The sequence below is a fragment of the Macaca nemestrina genome, chromosome 7 (genome assembly GCF_043159975.1).
Source record: "Macaca nemestrina isolate mMacNem1 chromosome 7, mMacNem.hap1, whole genome shotgun sequence".
NCBI classification, from domain to species: domain Eukaryota; kingdom Metazoa; phylum Chordata; class Mammalia; order Primates; family Cercopithecidae; genus Macaca; species Macaca nemestrina.
The window spans coordinates 134,377,106-134,393,058 of NC_092131.1; the positions used below are offsets into that span (position 1 = coordinate 134,377,106).

Genomic DNA, 15,953 nt, shown 5'->3' on the forward strand with positions numbered 1-15,953 from the left:
GCACAGCGGTCCTGAGGCCTCCCGCTGGGGGTGGAGTCCGGGGGACAGAAGGCGTGACCTGCGCGAGGCGGGACCTGCGGGAGGCGGAGAGACACCTGCGTCAAGGGGCTGGTTTTGAGTGGCCTGGTATGACCTCGCGCCGTCATTAGTGACTCTGGGGCGGAGGAGGGATTCGGGCAGGTCTCATCAATTTGGGTCTGAGGAAAATTTAGGTGTAAAACAATTCAGTAACTTAACCACCTCCGCAAGGGGCAGAACTCAAACCCAGGTCTCCCTCCCACGCCCTGGGCTTCAGGGAAACTCTTGGGTGTCGTTGAAACACGACGAGGCGTCCTCAGGGAAGTGAGTAAGCAGCCGAGATCCCAGGTCTGCGTTGTTTGGTAAGGCCAGGAGCACTTTTGTGTGTAGGTCCTCGCTGTCGGGTTCACTGTTTAAAATTAGTCCCAGAGATTTCAAAATCAGAAGTTTATTTAAAAACCTCACGTGTCTCCGTGCAGCGTCCGAACACACAAGGCCACCTCCCTCTAAGAACCTGGTAGACGGACCAGGAGCGTCTTACCGACCTTTGTGGTCCTCAGTCACCCATTATCAATCCATTACTTTGGGAAAACCTTTGCTCAAACTTTGCGGCCTCTTGAGGCAATAACTTACAGACACACCTACTTTTAAAAAAGCATTTCCTCTTTTGTCCTGAACTCATTTTGTTTGGAAAGGCCATACATAAACAAGATGATGTGTCTGAAACCACCTTATGTAAATGAGGTACAGTAATTACGCGTTAAGCATCATATAACAATTACTATCGTTGCTAAAAACTCAAGGGGGATGTAGGATAGTATGGCGAAATTTTGTATTTCCCAGTTTTTTGTTTTGTTTTGTTTTTTTGAGACGGAGTCTTGCTCTATTGCCCAGGCTGGAGTGCAATGGCGCTATCTTGGCTCACTGCAACCTCTGCTTCCCAGGTTCAAGTGATTCTCCTGCCTCAGCCTCTTGAGTAGCTGGGATTTCAGGCGTGCACCACCCTACCCTGCTACTTTTTGTATTTTTAATAGAGACGCAGTTTCACCATATTGGCCAGGCTGGTCTCGAACTCCTGACCTCGTGATCCACCCGCCTCAGCCTCCCAAAGTGCTGGGATTACAGGCGTGAACCACTGCACCTGGCCTATTCCCCAGTTTTTATTGAACATTGATTGAGCACCCACCAACATATGCCAAATCTTGAACTTTACCTTACAGAATTTGAACTTGAACTTTACCTTATAGAACTTGGACTTTATAGAATTTTTTTTTTTTTTTTTGAAAGGATCTCACTGTTATCCAGGCTGAAGTGCAGTGGCTTGATTTCGGCTCACTGCAAATTCCTCCTCCTGGGCTCAATCGATCCTCCTACTCTCAGCCTCCCAAGTAGCTGGGACTACAGGTGTGTGCCACCTACACTCGGCCACTGTTTTTGGTATTTTTTGTAGAGGTGGAATTTTGCCATGTTCCCAGGCTGGTCTTGAACACTTGGGCACAAGTGATCCCCCCACCTCGGCCTCCCAAAGTGGTGGAATTACAGGTGTGAGCCTTTGCACCTGACCAAATTAAATTTTAAAAAACAGTGGAGTCCTTTTTCAAACAAAATCTGTTGAAGAAGATCCCCAACACATAAAATTGGTTAAAACTTATGCTTTAGACTGGGCGTGGTGGCTCACACCTGTAATCCCAGCACTCTAGGAGGCCAAGGCCAGTGGATCATCTGAGGTCAGGAGTTCGAGACCAGCCTGGCCAACATGGCGAAACCCTGTCTCTACTAAAAATACAAAAATTAGCCGGGCGTGGTGGCACATGCCTGTAGTCCCAGCTACTCAGGAGGCTGAGGAAGGAGAATCGCTTGAACCCAGGAGGCAGAGGTTGCAGTGAGCCAAGATCGTGCCATTGCACTCCAGCCTGGCTGACAGAGCGAGACTCCGTCTAAAAAAAATAAAAAAAACAAAAAAAAAAACTTATGCTTTATAACTAAACATAAGTTCAAACATTGTTTTAACCTTTTATTTTACTTATTTATTTTTTAGGCATGCATTCTCACTATGTTGCTTAAGCTGGTCTAGAACTCAAGCCAATCTGTCACTTCAGCCTCTTGAGTCACTGGGATTACAGGAACCACCATGTCCAGCTGTAAGTTCAAATTTTTTATATTAACCTTTTAGGTAAATAAAAAACAAAACAATGAAACTTCAGTGTGTTGTTGTCTTGGATTTTCTTTTGTTTTGAGCAGAAAGGGGATTCATTGGAAGAAAAGTAGGTAGCCCAAATAGTAAACAAGAAGTCTAGAGAACTAGTCTCAGAAAATAGGAAGGAACCAGGAGAGTCTGAACAGCAAAGACATAGATAAGACCAACAGGAACTAGTCTGGCAAGCATGCCATTGCTGGCCCCACTGCCGCTGGACTCTTGATCCTATTGCTTGCAAAATATTGAAGCTGGGGGTTGTGGTTGTGAAAGTGGATCCTTTGAATTGAGTCGTTCCTATCCCCAGCTAAAACAGTGGAAAAGCCAGTGGGGAGAAAGCACTCAGGACACATGACATTACTTCAGAAATGTAATTCTCTACAAATCCCACTGCTGAAACTGCCTGTTGTGACCTGAGACCAGTTTTATCTGTAACTGCTGAGATAACTTGCTGCAACTCTAGAATTAATTCTCCCCACTGCCTTACCTATTGAAGCTTGCCAGCTCCTCAGAACCTTACTAGTGCCAATGAACTTTCTCAAAGAGCACTATGTAACATTTTTCTGTTTTATAAAAGCTCCAACCGTCTCTTCGCTCTTCGGACATATTGAAGACCACCTGGTCTGTGTGTATATACCAAATTGCAATTTTTCCCCCCAAAAAAGTGTTAAATTTAGAGATTAATCTCTGTATCTTTATTTTAACTTCAACATAGTGGCAGTTACAGCAGACTCAGTATCCAGTTTATTTCTGCATCTTCTGTTTTGGTTGTACACTATCAAGAAAATTCCGATTTCTTCAGAGAAGTAGATACAAATAAGAGTGGTTTTTAAATTATTCATCTTGAAATCCGGCCATGTGCTTCAATTACAAAAATGGCAGCAGGAGATTAATTATGAGATCTACACTGAAATGACTTAACCTCAAATTAATGTGTGGGCAGTTTGCAATATGTTAAATTTTGGCATTATCTGTCTTTTGGCAATATAAAAATCTTTTTTAAAAAAACATGAAATTTGAATTGAACATGTGCAGAATCCCTGAAGTATGTCCGAGAAACCCTAGGTTCTGTGGCATATGAGATGAAAACCACTGACAAAGAGGACCAGATATTACATATGTTCACTGCATTTTTGCATCAAGAAGGCTTGGGAAAAGGGCTACCAAACTGAAGGACTTCTGTTGGTAACAACTCTCTTGGCTAAACCTCATCAGCAGTGAAGGTTTCTCTTAACCCGAGCCTCTTTCACTATCTCCCTTTCTTTTCTATTCTAAGGTAGAAAGTTCCCTCAAAGAGAGACAAAAATGGTGGGCCACACCCCATATTTAAGAGTGTTTGAATGAAACATTCCCTTACCTAAAGATACAGAGATGGAGAAAATAACATCTCTTCTGACTTTAAGATCATTTGGTGCCACTTCCATAATTGAAATAAGATAATTTCTCAAAACAACAGCAACCAACCCACAACTCAGATCACATGCTTGATTTTCTTTTCAGTTCCAATTCTTCATGGCTGTGAAACAGGGACCTAGGGATGTTGCACTCAAAAGCCTAAGTTGATGTTTTTTTAAAAAATTGTATCCTATAATTAAGAATGCATTAAATAAATACATTTTTCCACATAGCATAGATAAACGGCATCTCTCTTAGAAGGAACCCCTTAAAATGATTATAAAGACCGATACTGCGGACAGCATTTAGCATGTGCACACATACTTCATGCTGCTCCTAGAAGGGACTTTGCATTCCTGTTTTTGTTTTAAAGGCATGTAGAACATTGTAGGTGCCTAGAACATATTAAAAATGAATTTTAGGCTGGGTGTGGTGGCTCTTGCCTGTAATCCCAGCACTTTGGGAGGCCGAGGCAGATGGATCACCTGAGGTTGGAAATTCGAGACCAGCCTGACAAACATGGAAAAACCCCATCTCTACTAAAAATACAAAATTAGCCAGGTGTGGTGGCTCATGCCCGTAATCCCAGCTACTTGGGAGGCTGAGGCAGGAGAATCGCTTGAACCCAGGAGGCGGAGGTTGCAGTGAGCCAAGATTGCACCATTGCACTCCAGCCTGGGCAACAAGAGCGAAACTCCATCTCAAAAAAAAAAAAAAAAAAAAAAAAAGAATTTAATAAAATTGATAAATTGGGATAGTTTAAAATTAAAATTTTCTATTCATCAAAAGCCATATGAAGAGACTAAAAAGGTAATTCATAGAGTGGAAGAAGTATTTGCAATACATATATCTGATAAAGCATTTGAGTATCTAGAACACACTCATACAAATCATTAAGAAAAAGACAATTCAATGGAAAAATGAACAAATATTTTAATGGACATTTTATAAAGAAGAATAACCAGTGGTCCAATAAACAGGTGAAAAGTGCTTGATTCCAATAATTATCTGAGAAATAGAAATTAAAAACCTCAATGCAATACCATTACACACCTACTAGAATGGTTAAAGTAGAAGAGACAGAAAATACTAAGTATTGGTTAGGATTTGGAGTAATTGGAACTCTTATACATTGCTGGCCCCCATTTTGGAAAAATTTTTGGCAGTATAGTGCTATGTATATAATAGCTGAATATAGGCATGCCTTATGACCCAGGCGTAACACACCTAGATCTGTATTGGTATTGGTCTGCTTGGGCTGCCATAACAAAATACCACAGATTGGGTAGCTTAACAGAAATTTATTTCTCATAGTTCTGGAGGCTAGGAAGTCCAAGATCAAGGTGCTGGCCAATTGGGTTCCTAATGAGGGTTCTCTTCCTGGCTTATACATGGCTGCATTCTCACTGTGTCTTTGCATGGCGGAGAGAGAGCTCTGCTGTCTCTTCCTGTTTGTTTGTTTGTTTGTTTGTTTTATGGTTTTGAGACAGAGAGTCTCACTCTGTTCGCCCTGGCACGCAGTGGCACCATCATAGCTCACTGCAGCCTGGAACTTCAGAGCACAAGCAATTCTCCTACCTCAGACTCCTGAGTAGCTGGGACTACAGGCACACACCACCATGCTCAGCTATTTTTTTTTTTTTGTAGAGATAGGGGTCTCACTATGTTTCATTTATATATGGTGTAAAAGTAGGCAAAAACTCATCTATGCTATTAGTGTTAGAAGGCAAGACAGTGATTAGTTACCCTTAGCGGAGTGGGTCTAGGGGGAAGCCTGTGACTAGAAGGAACATGAGGACTTCTGAGAGTTATTCTCTTTCTTGATCTGGATCCTGGTTGAATGAGTATATTCACTTTGTGAAAATTATTTTAACTGTACACATTTGATATATGTATCTTTCTCTTTCTTTCCTCCTTTCTTTTTATTTTCTCTTTTTCTCTTTCGAGGCAGTATTTTGCTGTGTCACCCAGGCTGAAGTGCCATGGCATGATCATGGCTCACTGCAGCCTCTACCTCCCAGGCTCAAGAGATCCTCCCAGCTCAGCCTCCCAAGTAGCTGGGACTACAGACCTGAACCACTATGCCCAGCTAATTTTTTGTATTTTGTATTTTTTGTAGAGACATGGTGTCACTTTGTTTTGCAGGCTGATCTTGAACTCCTGGGCTCAAGCAATCCTCCTACCTCGGCCTCCCAATGTGTTGGGATTACAGGCGTGAGTTGCAGTGCCCAGCTGATATATATACTTTTCTATATGTATATTATACTTCAATAAAAAGTTTGAAACAGAAAATGAGTTCTACAGGTAGTACTATATATTAACACATCCTGTTGTTATCATTCATTAAGTATCTGCAGAGAACATGTCACTGTGGACTTGACCCAGATCTTATCCTGTACATGTATAGAACAGTTATTCTCATGTTGCTTTTTTGATCTTACTGTGAGATCCTGATTTAGTCATATATTTCTAAGTGTGATTTAAAACAGAATAGATTAGGGATGTAGTGTTCAACTCACTGCTATTCCCAGAGGGAGAAGTGTAGGAAAGTTACTGGGTGCCTATGTCAGCAAGTTGGTAAAAGATAAAGGAACTATGAACAAGAGATAGAAATGTTTACATTTAGGATTTTATTTTAAATTTCTACTTTGAGGCCTAAGGGCCTTTGGTTCCATGAAAGAAGGACCATGGAGAGGATACTGTCCCATTCATATTCCAGCATGCTTTAGAACTTAAAAATAGATACTCACAGGAGCCACAGACATTGGTTTTCTAGAAACCCAAATCTGCTTGGTGGCTCAGTGCCCTCTAAGCCATGCTCAGCACCAGGAGAGATGGCTTGAGAGACCCCTGCAGCTGGATGAATGTTCATTAATTCTCCCCCACTCCGCCAGTGGCAAATGCCGCTCCCTGCTCCGTTCCTGTATCCTGGTGTTGCCCTGGCAAGGACAATATACATTGGCTTTATGCAAAATTATCCTCATGGAAATACTGAGTTATGGCAGAAGTCGTTAGGAAAGGAAGGAACTGCTATATTCTTATCTAGATCTTCTTGAGTCTTTCTGTTGAACTGATTGAGGTTCTGAAGGCCCCCAAGGAGTAGGCTGCTGTTACAGAGTGGCAAGAAGAATTATTGTAGTAAAGCACTTTACTGTTAACATAGTGGGTATAGACTTCATCCAAAAGCATCTCGTGTCTCAACTACTGTCGGTGTTTCTCTTCACTGGAACGTAGACTTCCTAAGGCCAGGGATTGATGTCTATTTTATTAACTTTTGTGATCCCAGCACCTAAAACAGTACTTGGCATATGGAAGGCACTCTACTTGTTGAATACATGAGGGGTATGGGGGAAAGTGGGTGAAGTGAATACAATCAGTATGTTTGAAAGATGTTGGAGAAAGGAAGTTACAATATGTAGGGTCAGTGGTTTTAACTAAAATTTTAATTTTGATCGTTGGAGAGATTAAACTGCAGAATAGGTAAGAAAGGTATCCAAGGTCATATATCAGAATCAAGACTAAAAATCCTGTCCTCCTGGCTTTCAGTGTGCTTTTCGTTAGGAAACAGTTCTACTCCTGAAGCTGTCCTCTTAGGTTTAGCAAGAGTTCTGGACAGAAATAGGGTTACAATTAAGCATTAATCAGGCTGCACTTCGGCCGACTTCCTTGTGACTGAAAGTCACACAGCACTACGTACTGACCACTTGCATCCCCACTGTTCCCACAGATGGGATTTCTGACTGTAGAATCATAAGGCTTTTCTTTAAGAATTGCTTAAGATGTTTTTCAGATCTCAAATTCCAGTGAAACAGCTGACACCAACCAGTTTGAAGACCTCCACAGAGGAACGGAATCACTATGAGAATCCACTTTCTTCATCTCTCTGTCTCATGGCTTCGCCTTGCACTGTTTGACCAATCAATGTTCTCCACACTTTGGTCTGCTCTAAAACCCTTAAAAACCCAGCCCAGCCCCAAACTCCTAGGTGAGACAAATTTGAGATTTCCTCCCATCTCATTCTTTCTCTGCTATACCCCAGTCCTAGTGTCTTGGTGTATTACCTTGCTGCGCACATCAGGCAATAGAACAATTATGGTTACACTCCCAACTCCTGCTGTGAATGCTGATACTCTGGAATCCGGAGGCAAGGAGACATATTCGTGACTTTTTTTTTTTTTTTTTTTTTGAGTTAGGGTCTTGTTCTGTCACCCAGGCTGGAGTTCAATGGTGCGATCTCAGCTCACTGCAGCCTCAACCTCCTAGAATCAGATGATCCTCCCTCCTTAGCTTCCTGAGTAGCTGGGACTGTAGGCACATGCCACCACACCTAGCCAAGTTTTTTATTTTTTGTAGAGATAGAATCTCCCTATGTTGCCCATGCTGGCCTTGAACTCCTGGGCTCAAGTGATCCTCCTGACTCCCAAGATGCTGAGATTTCAGGCATGGGCCACGCTGCCCAGCCTATATTTGTGACTTTTAAAATCTGATAATGACATATGCTGATAGATAACAGTCCATTTTATGGGCATGTTTCCAATATCACAAATCCTCATATGTTTGGGGAAGTATTTGAAAACATAGCCAAATAAATTCACCTTGTCAATGGGTCATAGTTATGATTCCATCTTCATAAAGTGAGCCTTGTTTTATCAACAGATACATTCATGAAAAGCATGTGACATTTTGGTAACATGAATAATTTTTTTACACCTAATCCTGAAGACGTTTTGGCTTCATTGCTGATCTTCAATGACAGTGGCTCTTAGCCCTTTAGCTTTAACTGTCTCTGCCCCCTCCCACACCCCATCTCACTGACAAGTAGTTAATGATCTATAAACAAATACTGAAATGCCCTAAGGGGACCCTCAATTTAAGGAGTCCTTGAATCCTGTGATAATGGAAATACAGTAGTCCACCAGCTGATTTACGATTTGTCAGTTTAGGTTTTTGAAGGGAAGTTCCACTGGTATTTTCAGATGGTAGAGGTTTTTAATTTACTGCACAATAGCACTAGACTTTCTCTATTTTTTTCTTTCAGGAGAAAACTTTCAAAAATGCTAACCTGCCTTTGCAGCTCCATTGTGTGAAATACCACTTTGTGTGTGCACATTTCAGTTTCTTAAGCAAAAAGTGGCTACAGAGGGTATTAATCTCCATGTAATGATATCTACCAGTTTCTAGATGTTTATGTTATTCTAGGTGCTTTACACCTACTGTCTCATTTAAACAACACTCCAGAGCAAGGTTTCATTTTCTTCATTTTCAGGCTGAGGGAATGAAATGTCAAAAGTCAGAGAGGGTAATGTGGTTATTCACAGTCACAGAGCAGGCAGGTGGTGGAGTTGGGATTTGAACCTGTAAGAGCTGGACTCAAAAACCCATGCTTTGAACACAAAGACTCAGGAAATAGCATTCTAGACCCAAAATACAATCCAGTTAACCAGAAATCTATCTGGCTGAAAGTAAATTTTGGGGCATGCATGATGACTCAAAAAGAATGACTTTGGCCGGGCGCAGTGGCTCACGCCTGTAATCCCAGCACTTTGGGAGGCTGAGGGGGCGGATTACCTGAGATCAGGAGTTTGAGATCAGCCTGAGCAACATGGTGAAACCCCGTCTCTACTGAAAATACAAAATTAACCGGGCGTGGTGACACATGCCTGTAATCCCAGCTACTCAGGAGGCTGAGGCAGGATAATTGCTTGATCCTGGGAGGTGGAGGATGCGGTGAACTGAGATCGCGCCATTGCACTCCAGCCTGGGCAACAAGAGTAAACCTCCGTCTCACCAAAAAAAAAAAAAAAAAAAAAAAGTGACTTTTGTTTTGTTTTGTTTTTAGATGGAGTTTCGCTCTTGTCCAGGCTAGAGTGCAATGGCACAATCTCGGCTCACTGTAACCTCCACCTCCTGGGTTCAAGCAATTCTCCTGTGTCAGCCTCTGGAGTAGCTGATTACAGGCATGTGCCACCACACTCAGCTAATTTATGTATTTTTAGTAGAGATAGGGTTTCACCATGTTGGCCAGGGTGGTCTCAAACTCCTGACCTCAGGTGATCCACCTGCCTGGGGCTCCCAAAGTACTGGGATTACAGGCGTGAGCCACTGCACCTGGTCAAAAGAGTGACTTTCAAAACTAGATTACTTTAAAAAATTGATGTAAAACAACTATTTCTATGTATATTAAAAAGTACTTTTAGAATATCTTTAAAATGGAAAGCCACGTGCTAATAAGTTTGGACACCCCCAACAAAGGTCCCAAATGTAAGCAAATTATCAAGCTCTAAAACTCGGGTTTGAGTTGGGGAACCTGAGGAAAGTGTATATGTGGATTCTTTGGACTATTTTTACAACTTTTCTATAAGCCTAAAATTTTATTCAAACAAAAACGTTTAGTTTTTTAAAGTTAGGTTTTAATTTAGAGAGCATCTGGCTGCAGTTGGGGTGGATATGAGTAATGCTGCTGCTATGAATAATATGCACATTAGTCCAAGCCAGCATCTCCATGAACCACAACTTGGGGTTCAGCTTCTTTTATTTATTTCTCATTGCTATTCCTAATAAAGCAAGATGTTAAAGCTAACTACATGCTCTATTAATTATATGAAGGTGAACTTGAGTCATATTTGTTACTGAAGATGATTAATAATTACCAGTTCTGTGCACGTTTCTGGTGCATTTCAGTAAATAAACAGGGTACATTGTTGGGTAGTAATTGATTAATTAGCACATTCATCCTACACAGCTCAATGGTCTAAGGATGCTGAGTTTGAGATATTGCTCATAATTATTACAAGAAACAAGTCTGTTTCATTTCTCAGTTTATTCTTCTGTACACTAAGTTTTTTTTTTTTTTTTTTCCTAAATCGAATGCTTAATGGTTCAAAACCTTTTAGGTTTTCTTCAGATAAATCAACTCATGAAAAATTGCTAGTCATAATCACAGAATCTTGTTTTTGTGTGAACTAGGGTGAAAACTTTTCAAGGCTAATTTTAACACGGGATCTTGCTGTTAAACTGGATCAAATACTGTAAATATAGGGCACTTCCCCACCATGCAGGAAATGCTCATTGAGCACCTATGCGCAACAGGGGCACTGGAATCTCATTTGCTTCCCAACCACATCAAATAAGCTCAGGATTGCAAGTGTCATCAGGTTGGCACTTTGCAGCACCAAGCAAATATACTGAGTAATCTTCAGAGAAGGATAACAGCATGGGTCGGTCGCCATTTTAACTGTGTAGCAAGTTACGAATTTTGTTCTAATTTATTGAGCCAGCGCGCAGTGGAGAGACAGAGTAGTTGTGAGAGCTATGGACAGGGAGTCAGGAGTCTTGGGTTCTTGTCTCTATTCTTTCTTGAAGAAGCCATGTGACTATGGGCACATCCCTTCCCCGTTCTCTAAGCATGGATCACTCATCTAGAAAATGAAGGCTTCAACCAGGGACAAAGAGGTATGGTGAAAATCCAGACCTTTGAGTCTGGACTCCCTAACACCAGTTATATTATTTTAGGGAAATTATTTAACCTGAGTTTCTGCTCTGTTTACTTGAGTTTATTGTAGGATCAAACGAGATGAAAATACTTTATAAACGATAAAGTACCATATGAATATGTTATTAATATTGATAACTTTCTTAACTGGTTGATGCTAACATGATATGTATTTGATGGATGTATCAAAATGCCCATGTACCAGTTTAACAATAGGGAATTTTTAGCATCCTTTATGCCATTATTAAAATCTCACTGGGTAAGAGTTTCCAGTGTATCTTGATAATTTACTGCTAAGTAAAAAACACAGTCTGTACAGTATGTCTGGGATGATCCTATTTCTAAATTTATATGTCCAAAGAAAAAAGAATCTGTATAATAGAAACTCAAAATGATAAAAGAATAAAAGCAATATATATTAAGCAAGCAACTGTTACTACTGAGAGAGAATTTTCTAGGAGATATGTACATGTATATATGTGTGTTTATATATGTACATTTGTTTATATACATACTTTTTTTTTTTCTTTTGAGACGGAGTCTCACTGTCTCCCAGGCTGGAGTGCAGTGGTGCGATCTTGGCTCACTGCAACCCCCAGGTTCAAGTGATCCTCCTTCCTCAGCCTCCCTCGTAGCTGGGATTACAGGCATGCACCACCACACCCAGCTAATTTTGTATTTTTGGTAGAGATGGGGTTTCACCATGTTGGCCAGGCTGGTCTCGAACTCCTGACCTCAGGTGATCTGCCCACCTCGGCCTCCCAAAGTGCTGGGATTACAGGCATGAGCCATTGCACCTGGCCAACATTCATATATCATTAAATTTACAATCCATTGAGTGAGACAGATAACTATGTAATGTATCTATTATGTGATATTACATAATACTACACATTGTTAATTGGCTTTGAAGAAAAATAAAGCAGAGTAAGAGAATAGAGAGTAATGGTGGTACTACTTTAGGAGGGTGGTCAGGGAGGCCCCCCTGGTCTGGTGAGAGTTGGGCAGAGACCTGAATGCAGCAAGTGAGTGAGCCAGGCAAGCTGCAGAGGTAAGAGTGTCCCAGGGAGAGGGAATGGCAAATGCAGAGGACCTAGGCAGGAATCATAGCAGATACACTCCAAAACCTTGACAGTGGTTATCTCCAGGTGGTGGAATAAAAATTGATTTAATTTTTTTCTTATGCTTTCCTGTTTTACCAAGTTTTTTTTTTTTTTTTTTTTTAAATGTGTTTCCGAAGAAGCTATGTTACGCTATTTGTTTTCTGGAATGAGGGTACGTTTCCATAATTAGAAAAATCAAAAACTCTACAGGCATCCTGAAAGACAAAGTCATCTTAAGAAGAATGTTTATGAGTAGTTTTGAAAGCTCATGTCATCGATAAGTTTTTGTTTTCATGGTGTTAGTGCCAAGAGCCTATGAGCTGTAGTGAGAATAAAAGGAGCAGAGAGGTTTCCGCCTTGGCGATGAAGTTCAAAGAAGTGTTTTACACATAAGTTTTGGTCATAATAACAAATGTAATCTTTGTAGAGGGATATAGAATCATCTTGCTTCCAGCTCCTTGTCCAGGCCTTGCTGCATGAATGTCAGAATACTTCCTAAAAAGGCTGTGCCTGCCCACTGGTTGATGGTGCCCAGGAAACACGGTGGCATTTTCGGATGTCTTTAGAAGATGGGATTAAAGGTGGCAGGTAGAAATAGCTTCACCATTTTATTATATCTCATGTATGCAGTTCACCAGGGACTATATTGCAAGATGGAATATTAGGAAATGAATCTTCCATCTCTTTTTGGGTACAGGCAAATATTAAAGCTCAGAGACAGCGCTGCAGCTACCCAGAGATGCTCTGGTTTGTACAAGGACAGAAATGCCCAGGTAAAGTTTCTTATTCTCATTTCTTTTTTTATTTATTTATTTTTTTTGAGATGGAGTCTTACTCCGTTACCCAGTCTGGAGTGTAGTGGCACGATCTTGGCTCACTGCAACCTCCGCCTCCTGGGTTCAAGCGATTCTCCTGCCACAGCCTCCCAAGTAGCTGGGGCTACAGGTGACCGCCACCATGCCTGGCTAATTTTTGAATTTTTAGTAGAGAGTAGGTTTCACCATGTTGGCTAGGCTGGTCTCGAACTCCTGACTTCGTGATCCACCCGCTTTGGCCTCCCAAGGTGCTGGGATTACAGGCATAAGCCACTCTGCCCGGTCTCTTATTCTTATTTCTATTTCATCTTTTTCCATCAAGATCTTCTAGTACAGAAGGTATACATGACATCGGTTCAAATAAAAATGCTTTCAAAATAAGATGTTTCCATTAGTTTTGTTGATTAACAATAACTGAGAGCTCAGTGCTGAAACTGAAACACAAAAAATGAAGGACATGATCCCAGTCTAAAGGAGGTGTTGTATTTGGCTTCATATGGCTCCTTTTCATAAGAAAAATGTGTTGCAAGGAACTATTTTAAAATGATGCAATATTTTGCAACCATTTAAAATCGTAGGCCTTTCGGATAGTAGATGCGGGTGTTTAAGGGGCAAAGTATTTTCAAAATATTTTCATCCATTGTTTCCAATACATGGAAGAAAGCTGGAAGAAGAGACCACCTCCTTGCATGATACATAAAATTTTGGCTGGGCAAGGTGACTCCTGCCTGTGATCCCAGCACTTTGGGAGGCCGAGGTGGGTGGATCACCTGAGGTCAGGAGTTTGAGACCAGCCTGGCCAACATGGTGAAACCCCGTCTCTACTAAAAATAGAAAAATTAGCTGGGTGTGGTGGTGGGTGCCTGTAATCCCAGCTACTCAGGAAGCTGAGGCAGGAGAATCGCATGAACCCAGGAGGCGGAGGTTGCAGTGAGCTGAGATCACGCCACTGCACTCCAGCCTGGGTGATAGAGTGAGGCTCCATCTTAAAAAAACAAGAAACTAAACAACAACAACAACAACAATTTTGTCCCTTTTATATACATTGATGATGGTGGCATAGAATTGTAGAACATCAGAGCTGGAAGGAAGCTTAAATATCAGTTCCTCTTTCTTATTTTATGTATCAGAAACCTGAGAACTAAAGAGGAGAAATTATTCGTTTATTAAGGAAAGAGCTTAAATTAAAACCCGTTAAGACATTTAAATCTAAAGTAGATGTCATACATATTCCATACCCATTTAGAATACCTACAGATGCCACATAATCACTACTCTGCCCTTCCAAATATTTGCAGGTGAGTGGAGGCATTTGCCCTTTTATGCATTCTCTGTGGTGTGGCACAAAGTTGCATAGGTATGGCAACAAAGACGTGGTCTGGATGTGAATTCTAGAGTGTTTAGACAGCATTAAGCTCAGAATAAAAACAATAGTTTTCATGCTATTGAAAACATTTTAAAATGTTTATTTAGTAATAACATTTCATTTTAATGAATATAATTTCACTTATATTCTCCTAATACATGATTTTTAAAAAACAGCTTTTTGAGGTATTATTGACATTCATAAACTGCACATATTGACAAAGATTCTCTCCTTGACTAAACTCCGGCCAGGCTCCTCCCAGCCCTCTTCTTGACCAGGCCTTAACCTTGGCCTATGAAGACTTGAACAAACATTAACATAGTTTCTAATAGCTCAAGGCTGCAACCCTAAGATGACCCTAGCCCCCTCTTAAAATACTGCTTGAGAAAACTCCAGGGTGCCAAAAGAATAAACTTTCTTGTAGCCAATCCTAAATTAGGGCTCCTGTCTCCCAGTTTCTGTGGGAGAGTAGGAGCCTAACTTCTGTGTCAGTTAGCAAAACCAGGTGGGTTTCACATGAACCAAGCCCGCTTCCTGGTTTCTGTTATTTTTCACTTCCCTGACTCTACTGAGCAGCCACTGTCCCCTCTTCTGTTCCCTCATTCTCCCCTTACAATGCCCAGTCAGCTCTGTGCAAATTGAAGTTGAATTCAGTTTACACTGAACCCTTTTCCCTATTGCAATAGTGTATTACTGATTAAAATCTCACCTTACCACTTTTACTAGTGTCCGGCCTTATTTATCTTTGACAATATTTAACATGTACAATTAGGTAAGTTTTGACATCTGTATATACCCAATAAATCATTTGTATGTCAGTATAGTGAAAATATCCATCACCCAGCATTTTCCTTCTGCCTCTTTGTAATCTTCTTCCTCCTTCTCCTTCTCACCCTATTCCCACCCTTTCTCTCATCCCCAGGTTACTACTCACTGTAGTTTTTATGTTCTAAAATGTTAAATAGGTATATACGTTTTTTGTCTTCATTTTTTCATTCAACATAGAGATTCTTCTATGCTGTTGATTTATTAATAGTTTCTTTCTTTTCATTGCTCAGTGGTGTTCCATTTTATGGATTATCCCACTATTTTTAATTTGTTCATCTGCTGATGGACATTTGGGTTGTTTCCAGCCTTGGGGTATTGTAAACCAAGCTGCTTTGATCATTCCTGTGCAAGTCTTTGTATGGACATATGCTTTCTTCTCTCTTGAGCAAGTACCTAGGAGTGGAATGGCTGGATTGTATGGTTGGTGTAGAAACATGATTTTTGAATGACTGTATAGAAGTCTTTAATGTAGATATTTCATATTTTTAAAACAATACCCTATTATTGAACATTTAGACCTTTAGATTCTGCACTATTGTTGCAAATGATCTAAATTTTTGGCTTAGCAATGTGTTTATAGATATTCAACTTGGAAAAATAAAGCCCGAGAAAATGAAAAGCCATGGAAAGGGAATCTGCAAACAAAGAGCATGTTCCTAAATAATTTTGAGTTTTTCAACGATTGCAAAGTATTTTGTGTCCTTTCCTGGGAAGCAAAGTGGCATGAATCTTTAAATGAATC

The 15,953-nt window shown here is 40.7% G+C and overlaps 1 long non-coding RNA gene across 2 annotated transcripts; it reads left to right on the forward strand.

Annotated features, from left to right (window-relative positions):
- Positions 1-12: 12 nt before the first annotated feature.
- On the forward strand, positions 13-12,960 carry LOC139364446 (uncharacterized). 2 transcript variants are annotated; one of them, XR_011626412.1, is made up of 3 exons: positions 13-126; positions 2,057-2,159; positions 12,900-12,960. It is a non-coding gene; the product is annotated as an uncharacterized lncRNA (long non-coding RNA). The 2 variants fall into 2 exon arrangements; XR_011626413.1 differs by lacking the exon at positions 13-126 and adding an exon at positions 146-380.
- The last annotated feature ends 2,993 nt before the right edge of the window (positions 12,961-15,953 follow it).